A 24,717-nucleotide genomic window follows, 5' to 3' on the forward strand; every position below is an offset into this window, starting at 1 on the left:
ATCGTTTATCATGGTTCGTTGCTGTTCTTTTTAGTTTGGATTTCATTTGTTTTATAGCTTTTCTTCTTCTTCTTCTTCTTCTTCTTCTTCTTCTTCTTCTTCTTCTTCCTTCTTATTCTTCTTCTTCTTCTTCTTCTTCTTCTTCTCTTCTTCTTCTTCTTCTTCTTCTTCTTCTTCTTCTTCTTCTTCTTCTTCTTCTTCTTCTTCTTCTTCTTCTCTTCTTCTTCTTCATATTTATTAGGTGGTATGATTTCTTGTTTGTATTTGTCAGCTTCCTTAAATAATGAGAACAGTTTTTGTTTTGCTCGTGTTTTGCCGCTATTGTATCAGTTTTCCTTCCTTCTGAAGTAGATATTTTTGAAGTCCTATGGTGGTTATTTTATAGTAGTTTTCCAGCTGTATAAGGCCTCTACCACCTTCTATACGTTGTATATATAGTCTTTCTACGTCAGATTTTGGGTGATGCATCCTAGATCTGTCATTATTTTTCTGTTTTCCTATCTATTTTGGTCAGTTCATTAGGTGTCCAGTTAAGGATATTGTAGCTGTAATTATAACTGGGACAGCTAAAGTGTTAATACCTATTATCTTGTTTTTAGCATTGAGCTCTGTTTTTAGTATTGATCTAACTCGTCTATAATATTCTTTTTTTATTTTCTCTTTCATTGTGTATGTTGTGTCTTATCTAGTTCATGGATTCCTAAGTATTTGTAAGTTCGGCTTTGGTCTAATTCTCTTATTTCATTGGTTTATCTAGTGTGATGTTGTTACTCTTAACTAGTTTTCCTCTTTTCATGGTTACTTTGGCGCATTTTTCTAATCCAAATTTCATGTCTATTTCTTTGGTAAATCCATGAACTGTCTTTAATAGTGTTTCCAGCTGTTTGTCATTTGCAGCGTATAGTTTTAGGTCATCCATATATAAAAGGTGGCTGATCGTTTTGCCGTAACATTTATATCCGCATCCAGTTCTATTTAGCATATCAGATAGAGATGACAGTGCCAAGCAGAAAAGGAGTGGAGAGAGCATGTCTCCCTGGAATATTCCTCTTCTAATGGTAATGGTTTTGGTTTTCATGAGTCCCTCTTTTCTTTGGAGCTGTAGCACGGTTTGCCATTTATTCATAGAGTGCCCTATGAATTTTATAAGGGTTGGTGCTACTTTGTTAATGGCTAGTGTTTCGAGGATCCATGTGTGGGGGATGCTATCGAACGCCTTTTTGTAGTCGACCCAGGCCATACTGAGGCCTTTCTTCTTTCTGTGGCTGTCTTCAGTTATGGCTTTATTAATCATTAGTTGATCTTTACAGTCATATGAGCCTTTGCGGCATCCTTTCTGCTCTTCTGGGAACAGGTTGTTTTCGTCCAGGTGCTTGTTCAACCTTTGCGATATCACTGCAGTAAATGCCTTGTATATTGTAGGGAGACAGGTTATTGGTCTGTAGTTTTCTAGTTTTTCTGTCTCATTTGATTTGGGAATTAAGATGGTTTTCCCCTTCATGAGCCATTCAGGCATTGTCTCTGGCTCTGCTAGTATGTTGTTAAAGTTTTCAACCAGCTTTTTGTGCATTCCTGTTAGATATTTCAATCAGAAGTTGGGGATCTTGTCATGCCCAGGTGCCTTCCAGTTGCTTAGACTTTGCAGTGCCTGGGTGACCTCTTCGGTTGTTATGGGGGTCCAAAGTTGCTCAGATGCTGAGTTTGTTGTTTTGATACTCCTTTTTTTTGGTTGTTCGTTCGCCGACCATATTTCTCTCCAGAATTCTTCCACTTCTTCTGCCGTTGGTGCTGCAGTGATTTCTATATTATTTTTGCCAAGTTCTTGGTAGAACTTTTGGGGTTGGAGTTGAACTTTTGTTTTGTCAAAGAAGCGCTGGCGTTTCTCGTACCGGCGGATCCTTTGTGCTTTGGCAAGGATATCTTGCTTCAGCTTTTCTTTATCTCAGGTAAATCTTTTTCTGTGATGTTATATTTGCGGAGTATTTTTGTTTTCTTTTTGTTGCTCAGTAGCGTTGATTGTCTACTGATTTCATTAAGAATCGACAGATCTTTTCTCATTTTTTGTATTTTGTTTTGGATGTTATTTATCCACAGGGTTTGTTTGGGTGGTGGTACTCCTATTTGGATGGGTTTGAGTGAGTTTCCGGCTTCTTTTGTGGCTGCAGTGGCTGCTGCGTATACTAAGTCATTTAGCTCAGTGATATCGCTTTGTGTTTCAGTGGCTATTAGTTCCGTGACGGCTCGGTTTATGCTGTTTATAATTGGTGTTCTTGTTTCGTCTATTTTGATTTTTGGGAGGTATGGTCGGTGGTCCATTTTGAGCTCTGTGGTTTTCAGTTCTTTGATTATTTTACTTTTTATATTATCATAATCATTAGGCTCCCCTTCTTTGTTTCCAGGTTTTAGCTTTGTGTCGCTTTCTTTCTTATTTATATGTTTGTTTGCCGTGTTTTGGCTTGCTGTTTGTCGTATATTATTATGCATCCTTACGGTCTGGGTTTGTTGTTTTTTATTTACATCGTGTTTGTTGGGAATGTTACGTTTGTCTTCGTGTTTTACTGTTTCAGTGTTTATATTATTGGGCATTGTTGTGTGGCTTCTATCTACATTTTCCTGGTGTATTTTTTCTTTTAGATGTTCTATTTCTATTTCCGATATTTTTTTTTGCTTTGAGAATGTATCTTCGTACGTTAGCTATTTTATTAGGGTTCCTTGCTGTATCAAAGTCTATATTTATGTTATTTTCCTTCCATATTTTATATGTATGTGTTGTTGTGTTTTCATTTCTTGGGTAGAGCACTGCTGTGAAGTATGCGTGTATGATAGAAATGTATTCCTCACGTGTCCATTTATGTCTTTTGGGTTTTATTTGCGGGATATGAAGTACAACGTCCGGCCCATTATTTTGACGGTCGTCATTTTCGTAGTGTACCGGTCCGTTCATTTCTGTTGTCATATTGTTTTGCACGTGTAGTTTTTCGTACATTTTTGTGTTGTAAGTTTAAAGTACGTACCTCCCGATTGTTATTCTTGGGTTGAATAATATCGGTGGTATTTAATTTCTTCGTAGTTCCTTTGTACATTGTGTTTGGGGTCGGGGATGATCTGTTGTTGATGGATCGTAATGTATCATGCATGTTTACATGTGTTGTGTTAGAGGTGGAGATGATATCGAGTCAAAATACATCATTTCGTTTCGAAAATAGTAATAAATTTCAATGAGCATTACTTACTCGGATACAGTCCAATCCTTTGTTAGTAAATCTTTGGCTCCATAGGATGTCCTTGTTTTCGATGTTTGTGGATAGATTTCGGAGCTCTGTTTTATCGTTCTTACATCTTAAACGTCCCCTGGTGTTACTCTCCATTTGTGTATTGGAACTTATTATTATTATTATTATTATTATTATTATTATTATTATTATTATTATTATTATATTATATTATTTTTATTATTATTATTATTATTATCATTATCATTATTATTATTATTATTATTATTATTATTATTATTATTATTATTATTATTATCATCATTATCATTATTATTATTATATTATTATTATTATTATTATTATTATTATTATTATTATCATTATTATCATTATCATTATTATTATTATCATTATTATTATCATTATCATTATTATTATTATCATTATCATTATTATTATCATTATCATTATTATTATTATTATTATTATCATTATCATTATCATTATATTATATATTATTATTATTATTATATATTATCATTATTATTATTATTTAAGACGTTGCACAGTGTCTAATACGCGATGATCAGGTTTTCAGTCTTATTTCTTAGGTCACCCTTACTGAGCTACCCCCACGATGCTTCCTGATTTTTTGAGTTGTTAGTTTCACGGTGCAACTGACCATGTAATTCCATGCGGAATAGAGTTTCTTCTCTCTCGTTGGCTATTCATGATTGGAATTCATTAGCACTCTTAAGTACATTTCTGGTTACTCCTTCTGCTCTAGCAGCATACCGTAGCAGGTCTTCTTTGCTGTTAACCAAATATTCTGCCATGTTTCTTCTTTCACTGTTCATGCACTCCCGTACGCTAATCAGCCCACGTCCACCTTTACACCTCTTCATGTAGAGCCTGTGTACGTTCACCTTTGGGTGGAGTTCACCATGCATTGTCATTGCTTTTTGTGTAGTGCGAACGAGTTGGTCAATCTCCGCTCGTGTCCATTTGAGGATGGGTGCACTATAGTGGACTACAGCAACAGCCCATATGTTGATGGCAGTCACAAGATTATTTGAGTTGAGTTTTGATTTCAAGAGAAGCTTGAGGCGCTTCAAATAAGCAGTGATGACCTTTCCTTTCATTTCTAGGTGCAAGATATTGTCCAACTCCAGAATTCCAAGGTACTTGTACCCATCATCATGCGGGTCTTCCATTTTCTCTCCGTTTTGCAATTTTATGACCCTACAATCTGCTCTTTTCCCCCGTTTCAAATTTAGCATTGCACACTTTGAGATATCGAATTGTTACCTTCGCCCTAGCGAAGACAGAGTTATTGAATTCAGTTTTGCTTGTTTGTCTGTGGACTCGATATCTCAAGAAGCGCTGCACGGATTCGGATGAAGCTTTCAGGAATGTTTTGGCTTGCGACTGGTACGAACTGATTAGATTTTGAGATCGATCCGCCCTCGGACAAGGATTCTAGATTATTTTTCCTGTTTTTTTTTTTACTTAATTTTTGAGAGCGGTCAGGTTCATTTTTAGTATTCTCGTTTGTGAGAGCAGTCGAGTTCATTTCAGATATTCTCATTTTAAAAATAATCTCTCTCTGAGTGCTCTAGTTGTTTATTAATATTGACTTGACCGAGGTTCGGTGTTACTCCTGGTAGGATTTATATGGGTACCAATAATCTTAGGTATCTAGTAGCTTTCAATAGTCTTTCAAGTGCTTAGAACCCTCCTGATAATCTTTCCTGTCCCAAAGAAGCAAGCTTTCTGTTAGAAGCTCTACCGGACATTCTATTACAATCTCCTTCAACCATTTGTTAATATCTTTACTCACAGTTCCCAATACAACAAATATTATGGGCACAAACTTTACAATTTTTATAAATCAAATTCTTGAATTTCAAATTTTAAAGGATTGTATCTTTTTTGCAATTGTGTTTCGTCTTCTTTGTTTACAATCTTGGAATTAAACGTACATGATGGATCAATTAGTAGACAATTTCGCTTTTCCTTGTTAATTATTGTTATGTCTGGTCCAGTATTTTCCAACTTATTGTCTGTTTGAATAGGAAAATCCCACGGATTCTTACAATTCTCCGACTTCAGTACTCTTCCGACCCGATGTTCTTGCCATGAGAACCATTTTCAAATCCCCATTTCTGGCAAAGCTTCCAGTATAAAGCTTTTAATACTTGGTCGCGCCTCCATGTCTTATATTCTTCCTCTGCCAACTTGGAACATTCCACAACAACGTTTGCAATTGTCCCGTTCCAAGTTTCACAGATTCTACATTCTTCTGACACATTCTCCCCCATAAACGTTTTTACTGAAGTTATTTGTTTTTATTGCTTTTATCCTTGGCTGCTACAGTTAAGCTCTCTGTTTTTTTAATTGCTTTTTTAAAAATCAATCCTAGGATTTTGTTCCACATACATCTTTATAACAACAACAATGATAATAATGACGGTTTCTTTTATTTATCAACAAGGTGGCAGATTAAGGAGATGATGCAAATCAGGCATAAAGTGTCGAGTTTTACATAAAGTCGAATGATAGCCGGATTCGTCTCATATACGACAACAGGCGTTCAACATATCTCCACTAGTCAGCACCTCTCGGATACTAAACGAGTACATGCAGATCTGTTTCCTTGCTCTGCGAGCGTCTTGGACACAGCCCGTCTCACATAACTTCTGTACTTGTAAAGTTTGTTTCGAAGTTGTTGCTCCTTAGGAAGCACCGCCCTACCATTATTTATGATAGTCGGTATAGCTGCTTAAGCAAGGCGTTAAAGACTATACTATTCAGTTTACCACTTTGTTCAAAAGCCTTCACACGTGTGCCTGAAATAGAATAGAAAATAACCTGTCGCTGTTCGTTTAAGTCTGAAATGTTGATTTGTTCCCACGTCATATTTCTAGCCCTGGTTGATGGAACACCGGCTTCGCATTCTTTTTTTTATGTCTAAGAGCCACCATTTAGATCAGAACGTACACTTTGTTTTGTATTGACAAAACAGTTGAATGCCAATTTCGTTTGTAGCAATTACCACGACATATCTGGCAACCTCTACCGACTAGTCTTCCCTGGTCTATAGTTTTCTATAACTATAGCATTGGGCGCCGCTTATCGTCGCTATCGACACTTATCAAATAAGTGGTCCTGAAGGTGGTAGTGGTGGTGGTGGTAATGGTGGTGAAGGTGGTGGTGGTGGTCAAGCTGGTGGTGGTGGTGGTGGAGGTTGTGGTGGTGGAAATGGTGGTGGTGGTGGTGGTGGTGGTGTGGTGGTGTGGTGGAGGTGGTGGTGTGGTGGTGGTAGAAATGGTGGTGGTGGTGGTGGTGGTGGAGGTGGTGGTGGTGGAGGTGGTGTTGGTGGTGGTGAAGGTGGTGGTGGTGGTGAAGGTGGTGGTGGTGGGGGTGTTGAAGCTGGTGGTGGTGTGGTGGAGGTGGTGTGTGGTGGTGGTGGTGGTGAAGGTGGGGGTGGTGGGTGGTGGTGGTGTGGTGATGGTGGTTGAAGGTAATGGTGATGGTGGTAATGGTGGTGAAGGTGGTGGTGGTGGTGGTGGTGATGATGGTGGTGGTGAAGGTGGTGGTGGTGAAGGTGGTGGTGGTGGGTGGTGGTGGTGAAGCTGGTGGTGGTGGAGGTGGTGGTGGTGGAGGTGGTGGTGGTGGAGGTGGTGGTGTTGGTGGTGAAGGTGGTGGTGGTGGTGGTGGTGATGGTGGTGAAGGTGGTGGTTTGTGGAGGTGGTGAAGGTGATGGTGGTGGGTGGTGGTGGTGAAGGGGGGGGGGGGGGGTGCCGAAGGTGGTGGTATTGGTGGTGGTGGTGGTGGAGGTGGTGGTAATGGTGGTGGTGGTGGTGATTGGTGGTGATGGTGGTGAAGGTGGTGGTGGCGGTGGTGGAGGTGGTAGTGGTGGAGGTGGTGGTGGTGGTGGTGGTGGTGGTGAATGTGGTGGTGGAGGTGGTGTTGGTGGTGAAGCTGGTGGTGGTGGTGGTGAAGGTGGTGGTGGAGGTGGAGGTGGTGGTGGTGGTGAAAGTGGTGGTGGTGAAGGTGGTTGTGGTGGTTGTGGTGGTTGTGTTGGTGGTGGTTGTGTTGGTGGTGGTGGTGGTGGTGGTGGTTGTGGTGGTTGTGGTGGTTGTGTTGGTGGTGGTGGCAACCTCATCTTTGATATTGTCGTCTACATGTTCGCCAGCGTCATCGTCTATGTCACACCACCATCATTGTCCGGATTGGCCTCACCAGCCACCTCAGGTCTCATGGCGGCAGTTCCATCACATGATGTCAGTTGGTCATCTTCGAACCGAAGGACGAACATTATTAATCATCATCATCATTATCGTAGAGGTCATATCACCATGATCAGATAACTCATTTCTCATGTGTAAGAAATCATAATAAATGAACAATGATCAAATTACTACAACGTTAAGGAGTGTCAAGGGGAACAACTCTGCTAAGTAGATTCAAGAGTTATTGGCTTTACTGATGTTCAACGATACTGTTGGTTTCAAGTTTCGTCACAAGGCCACCAATTTCGGTGGAGGGTCTAAGTCGGTTACATCGACCTCAGTTCTCAACTGGTACTTTATTCTATCGACACCGAGAGGATGAAAAACAAAATCAACATCGGCGGAATGTGTACTCGGAACGCAAAGACAGACAAAATGCTACTTGCTACTTATAAAGAAATATATCTCTTTTACTCTTTTACTTGTTTCAGTCATTTGACTGCGGCCATGCTGGAGCACCGCCTTTAATCGAGCAAGTCGACCTCGGGACTTATTCTTTGTAAGCCTAGTACTTATTCTATCGGTCTCTTTTGCCGAACCGCTAAGTAACGGGGACGTAAACACACCAGCATCGGTTGTTCAAGCATGCTAGGGGGACAAACACAGACACAAAAACATACACGCACACACAACACACACACACACACACACACACACACACACACACAACACACACATATATATATATATATATATATATATATACGACGGGCTTCTTTCAGTTTCCGTCTACCAAATCCACTCACAAGGTTTTGGTGGCCCGAGGCTATAGCAGAAGACACTTGCCCAAGATGCCACGCAGTGGGACTGAACCCGGAACCATGTGGTTGGTAAACAAGCTACTTACCACGCAGCCACTCCTGCGCCTATATATATATATACTATAATAATACTCTTGTGTTTTTCTCCGTCACAACATATGAATGAGAGAGGGAGGGGTTACAGATGAATAAGGAAGGAAGGGATGATGGCAAACTGGAAGTGGTATAGTAAGCATTCAAAAGAAAAATCAAACAGCGTTTCAACTCTGTGTGAGTATATGTGTGTATGTGTATGCGTGTACAAGGGATGTATGTGAATGTATGTGAACATTGATAAGTGTATTAATTTGATTTACCATCCATATTTATATATAAAATACAACAATTAGCCGTCATTTTTGAAGGTACGGGTCCAGCTAGTATAACTAATACTAAGCATTTAAGTTACTTAGCCAATTGCTAAAAGTCAAAATGTAACACCATAGCTACAGAACGGCAGCAATTGGTACCGGATAATTTTCGTTAAAATCTTATGTGTTGATTAGTTACACAATAGCAACATTATACAGCTGAAATATGTCAATGGTTACCGGAACGGTGAGCGATAATACAATATCTGAACCAATGTTTCTCAGCCTATTTTTGTTTCAAGCACGACATTGATATTCCAAAAAAAGGAATAAAGAAAAAATTAACTTGTACCACATTTTGTTTTCAGAATTATTATTTCGTTTGTGGTTTGACTTTGCTTTAATTTTATACACGTGGCACCAAAGTCAACCGGAGACGTCAAGGGACAACAAGGTTTTGCATCTAAAGACGTTAACAGGTGTGGCACTGTACAGTTGAAAACACTGACGTCGGTCGGGGGTAAAAACAGAATGAGTAAGGTTGCCTTTATACATGGAGAGGAATTTACACAGAATATAACAATAAAAGGCGGCGAGCTGGCAGAATCGTTAGCACGACGGACGAAATGCTTAGCAGTATTTCGTCTGTCGCTACGTTCTGAGTTCAAATTCCGCCGAGGTCGACTTTGTCTTTCATCCTTTCGGGGTCGATAAATTAAGTACCAGTTTCGCACTGGGGTCAATGTAATCGACTTAATCCGTTTGTCTCTCCTTGTTTGTCCCCTCTATGTTTAGCTCCTTATGGGCAATAAAGAAATATATATAAGATAACAATAACTATGATCTTTCTTTGCTTTTGTCGGTTGGGGTTGCAATATCAATTGGAAAAGTCTTTTCGATAATTTTTCACAATGGGATCTGACCAGTTTGCCTGTATCTCCCATGGAGAAGATCGACAGTATTAACACTGAAATTTCAAAAGATGGTAAACTCAGCGTGCTAATGGTTTGTGTTTTCAGCAATTATTTTTGTAAGAGAGGTTGTGTGTGCGTCATATTGACCAGTGTATGAACTGAGCTACCCTTTCATGCCTTTGCAAGTATTCTGCTGGTGCCAGTCTGTTACATCCAGAGATTATGTCGATCTTCTCCATGGGTGCTTTCTGCATACGTGGCAGGATGGGCTGCTTTTATATTCCAGGACATTTCTCTGCTACTTCCTAAATGGAAGATACTCGTCCTGAGTAACCTCTCAGTTTCTGATTTGAGACCAGAGCATGACAACCACTGATGAGTAAGAATTTGATCTACACCTAGGTCGCTGATTCTACTCAGGTATTTGCCATGTTCCCATTTCTCCTGAATATATTGGAGGCTGGTTTGTTTGTCAATTATTTTTATTTGTTTTGCCTTGTCAGTTGGGGACACATTTCTTCAGGTACAAGATCGTCCGGCTGCATTTATTTTTGGTATCTTCCAGTTTCAGAACCAGATTTAACATCCAGTCGTTTGCTTCTTGAAGGTAGTCAGAAAGTTCCATAGATGTACTTTCAATTGGAGTTGAGATTTTTTTAAACCACCGACCGCCTTCTTTTCTCGAGGGTTATATTCGGTCAGTATCGGCTATTGAATGGTGCATACGATACGTTGTCATCGGTTTTCATATTTTGACATCAACTTTGTTGATCTCAGAGAGGACAGGTGCCGTATTTGTTTACAGGCAAAGTCAATTTGTTAATAGCTTCAATTTTGTTTCTGGCATTCAGCTCGGTCTTCAAAACCGCTCTTACTCTTCGGTTGAACTCTTCTTTATCTTTTCTCTCATTAGTGAGTGTTTAATACCATCTCTTTCACACACTCCTATATAATTATAAATGCCCTGAAATTCTAATTGCTTTATCCCCTTTTCTCTATTTAGAGTGATGTTGACAGGTTTCCCTTGGCAAATGTAGCTTTGGCGCATTTATCGAGCCCAAATTCCATTTTGATGTCATCACTAAATTGTTTGATTGTGTCTAAGAATGCTTGCAGTTGTTGATAATTTATTTCAAACAGTTTCATGTCATCAGTATAGAGAAGAGATGATTAACTGTCCAAGTGTTTACTTGTTAACATGCAAATCAAAGTGCACAAACACACAGAGAAGGAGATACATGTACAGGCAAGCACATTCATACTTCTGTACATACATAGATGCATACGTACATACATACATATATACATACATACATACATAAATACATACATACATACATACATACATACATACATATACATACATACATACATACATACATACATGCATGCATACGTACATACATACATACATGCATGCATACATACATACATACATACATACATACATACATACATACATGCATGCATACATGCATACATGCATACATGCATACATGCATACACACATACATACATACATGCATACATACATACATGCATGCATGCATACATACATACATACATACATGCATGCATGCATGCATGCATTCATGCATAAATACATACATACATACATACATACATACATACATACATGCATGCATACATACATACATACATACATACATACATACATGCATACATACATACATGCATACATACATGCGTACATGCATACATACATACATACATACATGCATACATACATACATACATACATGCATGCATACATACATACATACTTACATACATACATACATACATACATACATACATGCATGCATACATACATACGTACATACACACACACATACATACATACATGCATACATACATACATGCATACATACATACATGCATACATACATACATAAATACACACATAAATACATACATATATACATACATATATATATACATATATACAAACATACATACATACATACATACATACATACATACGTGCATACATACATAAATACATACATACACACACACACATACATACATACATACATACATACATACATACATACATACATACATACATACATACATACATACATACATAAATACATACATGGTGGCTGCCCCCTCGTTATCATGTATGGCCATTGCACGAAGCTTAATCAATGTTGTTATCATGCAATGCCTGAAGATTTTTTTTAAAGTGAGGTAAGGCTGTGCACTGAGTCAATCCCACTCACTAAGCAACAGCAGCCATAATCTGAAAAGAAGAACAAGTCAACATCATCGGTAACCACTGAGCCGCAGGTTTTATGTCGGAGTTATCCCAGTTACCTGAGTTACCTTCTCCTAGAAGGATGCCCTAACAAGGGCCAGGAGTCCTTCACTCCCAATGGTTTAACCGCGCGATCGGGTATTCAGTCCGATTATTTCTATGTCTCCGTGCATGATACAGCCTTAAGCCTTAAGAAAAAAAAATACACATTTATTGGATGGCCGTTGACTCTCAAGAGTTCCTCCGCCCTTTGACGGGTTTTGTTTTTCATCCCGCAGGGTGTCCAATAAACACCCTCCTCACCAAGCAAGCTTATTGGGGTTGCCGGTTTAGTCGCCGACTGCCCGACCATGCAACAGGTTGTACTGGGTTACATGTTACCAGTAGCACTCAAAAGTGACCTCACATATACATACATACATACATACATACATACATACATACATACATACATACATACATACATACATGCATACATGCATACATACATACATACATACATACATACATACATACATACATGCATACATACACACATACATACATACATACATACGTATATACATACACACATACATACATGCATACATACATACATACATACATACATACATACATACATACATACATACATACATACATGCATACATGCATACATACATACATACATACATACATACATACATACATACATGCATACATGCATACATACACACATACATACATACATACATACGTATATACATACACACATACATACATGCATACATACATACATACATACATGCATACATGCATACATATATATATATACATACATACATACATATTTACATACATACATACATATACATACAAACATACATACATACGTATATACATACATACATGCATACATACATATATGCATGCATACATATATACATACATACATACATATATACATACACATACATACAAACATACATACATATGTACATACATGTATACATACATATATGCATGCATACATACATACATACATACATACATACATACATACATACATACATACATACATACATGCATACATATATACATACATATATATATACATACATACACATATATACAAACATACATACATGCGTATATACATACATACATACATACATACATACATACATACATGCATGCATGCATACATACATACATACATACATACATGCATACATACATACTTACATACATACATACAGTCATACTTACGTATACAAACATACACAAATGCGCAGGCACGTATGTCTGTACGCACGTATACGCATGTGTATATGCATGTACGTACACATAAACACATACATGCAACTACACATAGACGATGAATATATATATGCACACACATACACAGAGAAAGGAAGAGAGAGAGAGAGGGGGAGAGATAGATAGAAAGAGAGACGGAGAAAAGAATGGTAAAATGCTTTGCAACACACAATAATCTCATCTGAAGAATTTGTAGAAATGGAAGGGAAGTGCATGAAAATGGAAAATTTGAAGCATTAGTTTATACGATATTTCATTTTTGGATTTGGTTTGCAAGATTCTTTATATGAGTTCGTGTGTTGAAGCATATTCTGTTGTGTCTGGGGAGAGTCATTTTCTTTTTGTGCCTTATTATTTAACACACTCAACGGTAAAATTTCTACTTATTTCTTATTTTTATTTTCCTAAAATTTTCGTTGCGTCTTGCAAACCTTTTCAATATATATATATATATATATATATATATATATAGAATGGTTGTATACTGTCAATCTAACGTGAACGTGACAGTAGGGGGTTACACCACCGCTGTTTAGCCCTTGGAAGCATCGACGCTTCCTGATGGCTTTGACACATTATTCCTGTGTCCTTCTATACATTTACGAAGGGGAGACAAACACCCCCAGTAGCCAGGCCTGCATCTAGAGACACGCATGTTTCAGGATCATTGTCCTTCATCGGTCTAGAGTAGCAGACGCCCGTCAGCCGCGAATATCTGTCCCGGTCCGCAAATGTATATATCTAATTTTCAGTGAAGTCAAAAATTGGAATTATATATTATCGAATGTGTGTCTACAGTAGAACTTAGTAATATTTTATTTTAAGGGAGATAATATGATGAATATATCGGAAATATTTTACAATCGGAAAGATGGTTTCCTTAGCATTCATAGTCATTACCACACACCCACTCACACACGCGTGCACGCACACAGACACACACACACACACACACACACAGACACACACACAGATACACACCACACACACACACACACACACACACACACACACACACACACACACACACACACACACACAGAAAGACTGCTTTGATAATGGTATTTAAAGTCTTCTGGGTGATGTTTTCCATACAAAATACAGATGCGATAGAGTCTCACATATGAAACAAAAGCCAGTTTAAAATGCCCTAAGACCAAAGATTACTCATACAGCAAATAGTCAATGAAACACTAAAGGATTGTTTTGAATGTTTAAAATTGTGAACGCTTCCTGAGAAGGTACAGAAAAAAGCCAGGGCGGGGCATGAAATGTAGACTGAACTATGAGCTGTAGTAGTTCCTCATTTAACCTACTCTGCAGTAGAGTGAGATGTTGAGAGCTAAGTATTTGATAAGAAGACCCGATAGCTCTCGTCATGCGATTACTTAATTGAATAACAATTGATTCTTCAATTAAGTAATCTAACTTTTATGAAGACTTGTAACCGTATATCGTTTGTAATGTTAATAAAGTCGAACCTGAAGAAGCAATTGACAAAATCACCATGACTTTAATATAATAATGTTTAACGATAAAATTAAACATAATCAAACTTGTGAATAAAATTTTAGGCCCCTTTCATCCGTTTTATCCAAATATTATAAATTATAATGATCTGAATTTCGGAGATGTTATATTTGGATTCCTGGTGAAGAGTATCATTCTTCATAATTCACATAAATCGTATGTCATTATGCGTGAACTGTGCTGAAATTGCTAGGCAAAAGGAAATATATCAGAAATATTAAATTTCTAAATATCTCATAGAGATATGTGCGGTGGTGGAGCGATCAACCACTCTATCGCTCCACCACCTCACATATCTCTATGAGATATTTAGAAATTTAATATTTCTGATTTTGGTGATCAGTGAATAAACTTCACTGAAAATACATATATATATTTACGAAGTCTAGACAAATATCTTCAGCTAGCAGGCCTTGTTCACTCTACACTGATGATGGGCAAGACCCAGAAACATGCCTGTCTCCAGATGCAGGCCTAGCTGTTGGGGGTGTTTGTCTCCCCTTCGTAAATATATAAGGAGACAGGAAATGTGTCAAGGCCGACAGGAAGCGTCGATGCTTCCTAGGGCTAAATAGCGGTGGTGTAATTCCCTTTACGGGACTGTCACGTTAAGTTGACAGTATACAACCAGAAAATATATCATGTTGGGCTAATATGGATAAAAACCCCTTCCTTAACTACACGCTCGCTCATACATACATCGCTCTCTACGATATCCTCGGAAGAAAGCTACACGACTAATCTGAATTAAGTCCTTCTCAAACCCAATCTATTCTTTGCTTATCACTGACTCCTCTCTCTCTTCCTCACGCTACTACATTTGTCTCTACTCTTTGGTACTAGTTGGTACGGTGTCACCACAATTCAGACACTCCCCACTCGCCCATCTCTCCTCCTATTGCTTTCCATATTCGTAATTACCTCAGACATTTCTCAGAAATCAGCTATCTGGAATTTCCAATTCGTTGCTCCTGTTTTTACTATAAACATCAAATGTTGACGAGAAACGGAAACGGTTTTGCATGTCGAAATTTATATATAAAGACCTGCAGTATCGCCCGGCGTTGCTCGGGTTTGTAAGGGAAATAACTATATAAGCATTTTTAGAGACTTACTTCCCTTATAGATGCCAATTCGGGCTTTCTTAGCCATTTCTGTTTTGGTGTCTTCAAGCCATGAAGTCGTTGTTCTAAAAGAACGCTGGTCTCCTTGACAACGCTTTACGACGTTGATTTCCTTACACTCCCTTCCCCACAGCTTCACGAGGGAGGGAAGAAGGGGGAGAAGCAAACAGGTGCAGGTGTGACCGTGGACGCCAACTCCGCCGCCATCGATACACGAAAAATTATGCATTAAAATGGAATAAAAATGATGTTAAATTATTTTAAAAATCGTAGACTCATCGTAGACGCGCGCTAATAGCCAGACGGGCTCGATATGAATCACGACTATAAGATACCCGAATTTGGTTAAACTGCACCGCAAAATGTGGGAGGAGTTAGGAATCTAAATCGAAGGGGACAGACACTCACACAACTACAGTTTTATATATATAGATATCCAAAACTGTTGTCAAGGCAAAGTTACCGAGGAGGACAACATATATTTCTTCAAATTGTGCTATAACCCAGGTATTCTTGATTTTTCTCTGAATATCTGACTGAAATAAACTTTTATCCTTTTTCAAACGTTGACATTCTCATATATTCATCCATAAACTCTTTATAAAAAGATCTTTTTTTATCCGAGATTTTCTAAATTAAAATTAAATATTAACTAATAAAGATGATTCTGAATTTCTCACCCATTCCAGAAAAGTCATCTGACTAACGAAAATGGACTCAATAATTTGTTTGGGTTCTGGACAAACTAAGAAGACTTTGTAATTTTATCTACATTGTGATGGCTGTTCAGATGGAATCAAGATTTTTGTGGAATCGGTAAGAAACAGTCCACGTTTCATTGACATACAGTGAAGTTGGCTGAGAAACACATCTTCCTATTTTCATTGGCGACTGGGGCCCCTCCCTTTCCCCACACCGTTATTTTAAGTATAGTAAAGACGTTCCTGGTTCTGCTAATTTTGCTGTTACCTTCAACGCCAATCAGTATAATTCTTCAGAAGTTGATACCAATTTGTATGACCCTTTCAACTGTTTGTATATTTTGGTCATTATTAGTCCGTGTTAAGGCGGTGAGCTGGTGGAATCATTAGCATATCGGGCAATTTGTTCATCTTTACGTTCTGAGTTCAAATTCCGCTGAAGTCGACTTTGCCATTTCATCCTTTCAGAGTTGATAAATTAAGTACCAGTGAAACACTGGGGTCGATGTGCTAGATTAGCCCCTCCCTCCAGATTTCAGGCGTTGTGCCTTTAGTAGAAAGGAGTATTAACCTGTGTTTGCAGGCCTCACCCACACTATACTATTTTTTTTTTTGTGCTAGTGGTAAACTGAACTTTGTCGAAGACAGAAGTAAACATGTCCATACATTGCTACATGAATAAATTTACTTCAAACTGTGAATCAAGCAAAATGATTAATTTCTTTCGCGTTGGAAGTATATATCACCTTCTAATACAGGTAAATGGAATTGTATCTTCGCTAATAATCGTCTTCCCGCAGGGCTTCAGGAGACAACAGAATCCAGGAATTAAGATGGCGCATCGAAAGAACACCTAGTACTCGTGCTTTCCTTAAGTCAAGAAAATAATTACACATAAAATTCTAGGTAGATTCAAATAACTAAACTTTTCTTTGGAACTGGAATATTGGTGCTGAAAGATTTTCATATATAATTAAATATTTTCAAGAAATAATAGATGTACAGCACAGCGTGTAATAGAAAACGTGCGATATATTAAATTAGCAAGGATGCAGTTTTTAAACCATTTATTAGAAGTTTCACATCCTCCAAATTATCTTTTATTTTCTTTGTACATTGAAAGATATTTATTCATCTGTGTTCAGAAACAATAACATTACGCATTCAGATTTGTTTATTTTTCCACAGCGAACGCCAGTTAAACTGCCATTTAACTAATTCAAATGTTTTTTTATATATACTTTTTATTTTAAGGCGATGAGCTGGCAGAATCGTTAGCATGCTGAACAAAATGCTTAGCAGTATTTTCTCTGTCTTTATGTTCTGAGTTCAAATTCCGCCAAGATCGATTTTATCTTTCATCCTTTCGGGGTCCATAAAATAAGTGCCAGTTGAGCATTGAGTTTGATGTAATGAACTTATCCTGTCCCCACAAATTACTGGCCTTTGGTGTGAGTGTTAGCATCTAGAGATAATACTGCCTCTCACTTTTGTGAGTTCAAGTACTGCCAAAACAAAACATCGAGACGTGGAGAAAAAGAACTCAATGCCTTAACCAGTTGACTTCTATGTTTCCATGCTGAGGATTGTAGATAACATCCACAGTTATTATCAATTTGCCTGTTTTAATAAGACAATTATTAATTTCCCTGTTCGGAATAAGACAATTAGGAATATGGATGAGGGGAATGTAGGATCTTTTTTCCTTTCTTTTCTTCCAGCCGATCGTATTTTCTTAAATTTTAATCTGAAATTTTTTTTAAAAACGTCTTTTTATGTAGTTTTACTTGCTGCTGACGAAAATCGCATTCATTTGTTTTTTCGAAAAATTAATTTTTAAAAAATAGAAGTTAGAAGTATTGAAAGTTACATGTTTTTAGCCATTGAATTTTAACCAATGTTTGTTGTCATGGCAACTGCAGTGTATCATTTGTTTATCCAGATTGGTGTGGGTGAGAGAATTGACAACTTCTAGATATTTATGAGGAATTAGGGATCTGTATCGCTACTGTAGTAGACTATGGAAATTATTTACGTGAGATTTGCACAAAAGATTTGCTCGGCATTCCAGTGAAGATTGGTAGTTCTGGTAGAATTGTTGAAGCAAACCAAACTGTATTTTCGAGAAGAAAATACAACAACCGGGGTTCGGATCCTACGCGAATGTGGGTCTGGGTTTTCGCCAGTGTATGTCGCGAAACATGAGAAATTTCTTTTTTTTCCTTTTCGGTGTGTCCTCTTGTGATTGTGACACAGTCGAAGGTTGCTTTCGACATTCAATTCTGCCGGGAACAATTATTCAGTGACATGTGGCATACATACTCGCATTTTCCTGAGATACCAAGCTAACGCTTTCACCATAGAATGATGAAGTGCAGCATTAACTTTGTAAACTCGCAAGACAGGATCCAAACCCAGCAAGCAGCAGAAAGAATTTGGGCCTGTCTCAAGCGAGGGAATAAATGGCACTGTTACACTCATCATTCTGCAGTGGACCCGTATCCTTACGAGTTTATGTGGCGCCGCATGTAGAAAACATGCGAACTCTTCGAAAAAATATTGTTTTATTTCTTCATAGTTAACATTCCATGTGTTTTCGTTTCATTTTGGCTGTTATTTCTAGCTAATCCAAAGCATGGCCTGAGATTTAGAAAATGATATTATTCTAAAGGTATATAAATATAAATCTTGGAAGTGTTTGGAAGAAAACGAAAAAGATCGAGAGTGGTTCTCAAACTAAATTCATGTACGGTAGGCCTTCACATATCTAATACATTGATTTAAAAATATCAATTGAAATTATCCATGCTATAGGTAAAGAAAAACTCCCGCCACCACCATCACCAAAAGAATACATGGATGGGTAATATCTCAGTTTGGATAAGATAATCTAGGTAAATGAACGACTGAAGCTAAATGGTGAAAGCCACTAATGAAGGCAGCCGGATAAAATTATAGGAGAAAAGTTTACATGAAGCGGCTAAACAAGATTAACAATATAAATCTTCAGCGGTGGGGAATGAATTTTACAACAATTTAGAATTAACAGTGATCTCTATATCCTTGCGTTCCCCTATTTTTCATGTAGCTTGATTAAGGTATTGTCTCCAGGGGATGTGATTTTGTTTAGATTGTGATATTATAAGTGGAGGTGAAGTTCTTCAACCCTTTCTGGATGTAGTTAGTGGTAAAGAGATGTAAAAAAAAAAAAATACAGCAAGACATTTTACCCACCCCATTCTACGAAATCAACGACAAGGATAATAATTCGTTTGATATATTTTTGTTGGAAATTACTTCTTTTAACGCAGAAAAGTAAATTGTATTAGAACAAGTCGTGAAGGGATTCTTTAAATAAAGGATATCTTTGGATGTGTAAAATATCATCATGGAAACACTGTCTAACTAATTAATTAATTTCCTTATTATTTAATTACTGCCTAACTAATTAAGTAATTTCTTTATTATTTTGCTTCCCACTAGAGTCTGTTCAGTCATACAACCTCACGCACATACACAATATAATGTTTAGCAAAGCAAAATAAAGAAAACCTTTTAAAATCAACGGTTAAATATGAGAAGGTCATTTGAAGAAGTTGTAGAAGTGATTCGAAGACTTTCATAAAATGAAATAAAAAAAAGAAAATACTAAACAAGAGAAATGAGAGGCACCGGCTTCACAGTTGTCAATATTCACGTTAGATAATAATTAGAAATTAACAATGTAACAAGAACATAAACAAAAAGAATATTTATTGATTTCAGCAGAAAGGGAGCAAAACGGAAAGAAATATCAGTTAAAGGCTAAGATATAAGTTACATGGATTTATGTACGTAATACTATTCAATTCTGCTCTTGGAATTGGTTGACAGACCTGGTGTAGTTTCATCAACAAAGCCGAGACTTCTGTGTGTGTGTGTGTGTGTGGTGTGTGTGTGTGTGGTGTGTGTGTGTGTGTGTCTGTGTGTGTGTGGTGTGTGTGTGTTGTGTGTGTGTGTGTGTATGTGAGTGTGTGTGCGCGTGCATGTAGCTGTGTGTTCAAGGTAGGGAGCATTCGTGTATGTGCGATTGTCTGCATATGTATTTGTTACTGTGTCTGTGTGTTCGTGTGAGTGCAGGCTCTGTTTATGTTGTTAGATGAACTGTGTATTCCCAAACAGACACACATATACAGAGAAAGAGAGAGAGAGGGGGGGAGAAGAGGGATGAGAGAAAAAGAAAACACGAATCATTTTTAAAATTTCACTAACTTTCTGGCTTGCTCCTAATTTCTAATAATTGCATTGTATTAAAATAAATAGGAAATATTTTTCTGAAACTTTCTATTATTTCTAAATTATTTACACACCAAATAGAAAAACACAAAAACACAAATACATAGGCTCGGACACTTACACACTCAGACACATACATGCATCGATATATACATACATGTATACTTACCTTCGTACAGACAAAATGCACGTATACACACGGAACCACACATATAGATTAACTCTGACCACCAGATACACATAATTACACAAGCACAGTCACTGTGGAAAACACAAACACAGAAAAGTCTTCGCAACACAATAAACAAAAATTCTTAGAAACGAACAGGTGGACATGAAGAGCTTATTTGAAGAAGCTGCAAAGGTGCAACAGAAGCGTTCCTAAAATGTAATATTCATGAAACTGAAGAATTATTTTATCAATGAGGCCGGGTCACAAGCCACAAAAATAATTTACCTATCCATCTCGACACATGCGGTGCCGCCACGAAAACACCAAGTCCACACACCCACACGCACGCAAACACACACGCGTGCGCACATTTTCAAATTATATTTACGGTAAAGTAAGTTTGTATAATTTATGAATTACACCAACTTTCAGAAGACAATTTGTATATTTTTTCATTCTTTATAAATTGATATATTACTTTCACTCATGAATTCATCATTCATTCTAACATAATTGTATATTTCTATAGAATAAAAATTAAGAAAAAGATTTGAATATAAAATTGAAATTGTCTTGTAATACTTTATTAAAAATAAAATCTTTCGCAAAATCAAATCGGAAATTTTCCAGGACATTTTACAAACCGAACAGAGTTAGCTCCCTTGAGAGCAAATTTGACAATATTTCTCAGCAGTTTTAAATACAATATTCTTTTCTTACTCTTTTACTCTTTTACTTGTTTCAGCCATCCGGCTGAGGCCATAAACAAAATTATTTTAATGTGCCAATTTACGCAGTTATTTTTTTTATACACTTCAAATGTTTGTCATTTTGTTTAAAGTGTCCGTTCATATTCTTTAGGATGTATGAATCTATACGAATCAGTTTTCGCTTTCTCTATTACTTCAAACGTCGCTCTTGTGTTCCTTGGGAATGGTGTAGACGCGATTAGATGTAAGGTTAAAAAAGGCCACAAAATATTGTCCTTGTGTCAATGTGGTCGGAAATCAATGTCAATTTTTCTGGTGAGTCTGGGCTTTCGCAATTATAACAACTCCCCAGCATATCTAATCGTGGCTTGATCAGATTGTTATATCAGCTTTCTTGCCGTGGCTACACCAAGTCCACCGACCAGGCCCACGAACAAAGTATTATGAAGTGACTTGCCTAAAACTTACATTTTACTTATAGAATATACATTTTATCTGTTTTACAATTAAGTTGAAACTAGAATATAATGTAAGAAGAAAAAATTAATTGCTTAAGTAAATTAACAATATTACCCGATATTTCTTTCGGCTTGTTCTCCCTGTGTCGAGATCGATAATATTTCTTCTTTTTCTTATCATTCTTGTAACGTTGTTAATTTCTTATTAGCATCACACGAGAATACGGATAACAGGGAAGCTGGTGTTTTGCCTGTTTCAAGTTTTTATTATTTATTCATATATTTCAACCTTTATTTCATGAAAATATTCGATTCACCCCCAAATCTGCTTCAAATGACCTTTTCGTATCCACTTACCTTTTCCCAGGAGGCTTTGTTTATTGCTTGTGTTGCTCAGCAATACATTGCTTGTGTTTGAGGTGACCAGCATTCATGTGTACTCGTGTGTGTGTGTGTGTGTGTGTGTGTGTGTGTATTGTGTTGTGTGTGTTGTGTGTGTGTGTGTGTGTGTTGTATGTTGTGTGTTGTGTGTGTGTGTGTGTGTGTTGGGTGTTGTGTGTTTGTGTGTGTGTGTGTGTGTTGTGTGTTGTGTGTTGTGTGTGTGTGTGTGTGTGTGTGTGTGTTGTGTGTTGTGTGTTTGTGTGTGTGTGTGTTGTGTGTTGTGTGTTGTGTGCGTGTGTGTGTTGTGTGTTGTGTGTTGTGTGTGTGTGTTGTGTGTTGTGTGTGTGTGTGTGTGTGTGTGTGTGTTGTGTGTGTGTGTGGTGTGTGTGTGTGTGTTGTGTGGTCTTGTGTGTTGTGTGTTGTTGTTGTGTGTTGTGTGTGTGTGTGTGTGAGTGTTTGTGTGTGTGTGTGTGTGTTGTGTGTTGTGTGTGTGTGTGTGTCTGTGTTTGCTTTGATTATCCTCTTGGATAAACAATACATTTCGATACGCGCGCGCGCGGTGAGGGGATGGGAATGTGAAAGCGAAAGCGAAAGAGAGAGAGAGAGGGGGGAGAGGAAGAAAAAAAAGGAAAGAAAAAAAGGAAAAGACGGAATGAAGGAAGAAGAGTCGAGAAAGATTTCTGCTTTTTCTTCGATTTAAATTTTCTCACTACAAAAACATTTGCGTATCGATCTCGCCACATGGAATTTTAAAAAATCAATGCCTGTTCGAAGGATGAAATATTTAATCAATCACCCACCAAATGCACATACACACACACACATACAAACACACACACAAACACACACACACACACTCACACGCACACACACACACATACAAACACACACACACACTCATACGCACACACACACACATACATACAAGCGCGCGCGCACGCACACATGCACACACACACACTCACACACACACACACACTCACACACACACAGAGACATACAAACACACGCGCGCGCGAACACGCACACATACGCACACACACATACACACACTCACACGCACACACACACTCATACATACACGCACTCACACACACACACACACACATTCACACACACGCACACACATAACTATGTCTTTATAAGTTGTATTTATAAGAAAGTAAACTTTGTTCTCATTGACAAATATTTTTGAGCGACAAACTTTTGAAGAATAATTTACATTTATTCACTCATTATAAATTTATATATAACTTTCATTTGTCAATTCATTCACAATGAGAAAATCATACAATAGAAATTTATTAAAAGTATTTTGAAAATAAAATCTTTCTGAAAATAAAAACCGAAATTTTCCAGGGCTTTTTACAACCCAAACGGAGTTAGCTCCCTTGAAAATAAAATCGCCAATAATTTTCTTATCTAAAATAGTCTAGGGATCTTTTCTTTTTTTCTTTTTATTATACCATATAATTATTATTTTTATTTACTTTGGACGTATTTTATTTCGTTTAGAGTGTCCACTTATATTCTTTGAGTTATACGAACCTATAGGAATCAGTTTTCGCCTACACTCTTCAAAAGTTATTCTTGTGTTCTAGAAATCAGATGGTGTATCCATGAGTGGATGGTTAGTTCAATAACGACAGACGTGCTAGGAAACCAGTGAGAAATATGCTAGTGACACTGGGCATTCTTAGTTATACGACTATTCATTATAACAAATCTTGGCTCAGTTTCTTTTCTCAAATTTCTTCATCAGGCTACAACCAGATCCAGCACCCCGTTCTAAGAGCAGATTCAAAAAAGATTGGTATTAGTCTGCGTTAACAAGTCTTGAATTATTTGGTAAATTACAATAAATTTGCCCTGGGAACCGAAAATCCAACGTTTCAGACAAAAAGGCGAGAAATGAAAGAATCATAACAGAGTTTTACATTTTCTAAGCTAAAACAAAAACTGACAGCAACTGATAAGAAGCGCAGGACTGCGTGGGCTTGAAGAGGAAGTCGCAGGAGAGAGAAACAGTTTGGGAAAGACTGACGGAAAGAGGAATTGAAGGAGGAGCTGGAGGCAAAGTCGAGACTGATGTGAAGGGAAAAGATGAGGTGAGAGTTGAAAGATAATCAGAGGTTTAATGATCCAAAAGGAGGAATAGGATTAGAAGGAAAAGCGTCCGTTTAAGCCTGTCAGTGGCATGGTGCCAAATTCAAATACGAAACATTGTCATTTTCGTTTCTGTGAGAAT

This window comes from Octopus sinensis, linkage group LG20 (genome assembly GCF_006345805.1).
Source record: "Octopus sinensis linkage group LG20, ASM634580v1, whole genome shotgun sequence".
Lineage (NCBI taxonomy): Eukaryota > Metazoa > Mollusca > Cephalopoda > Octopoda > Octopodidae > Octopus > Octopus sinensis.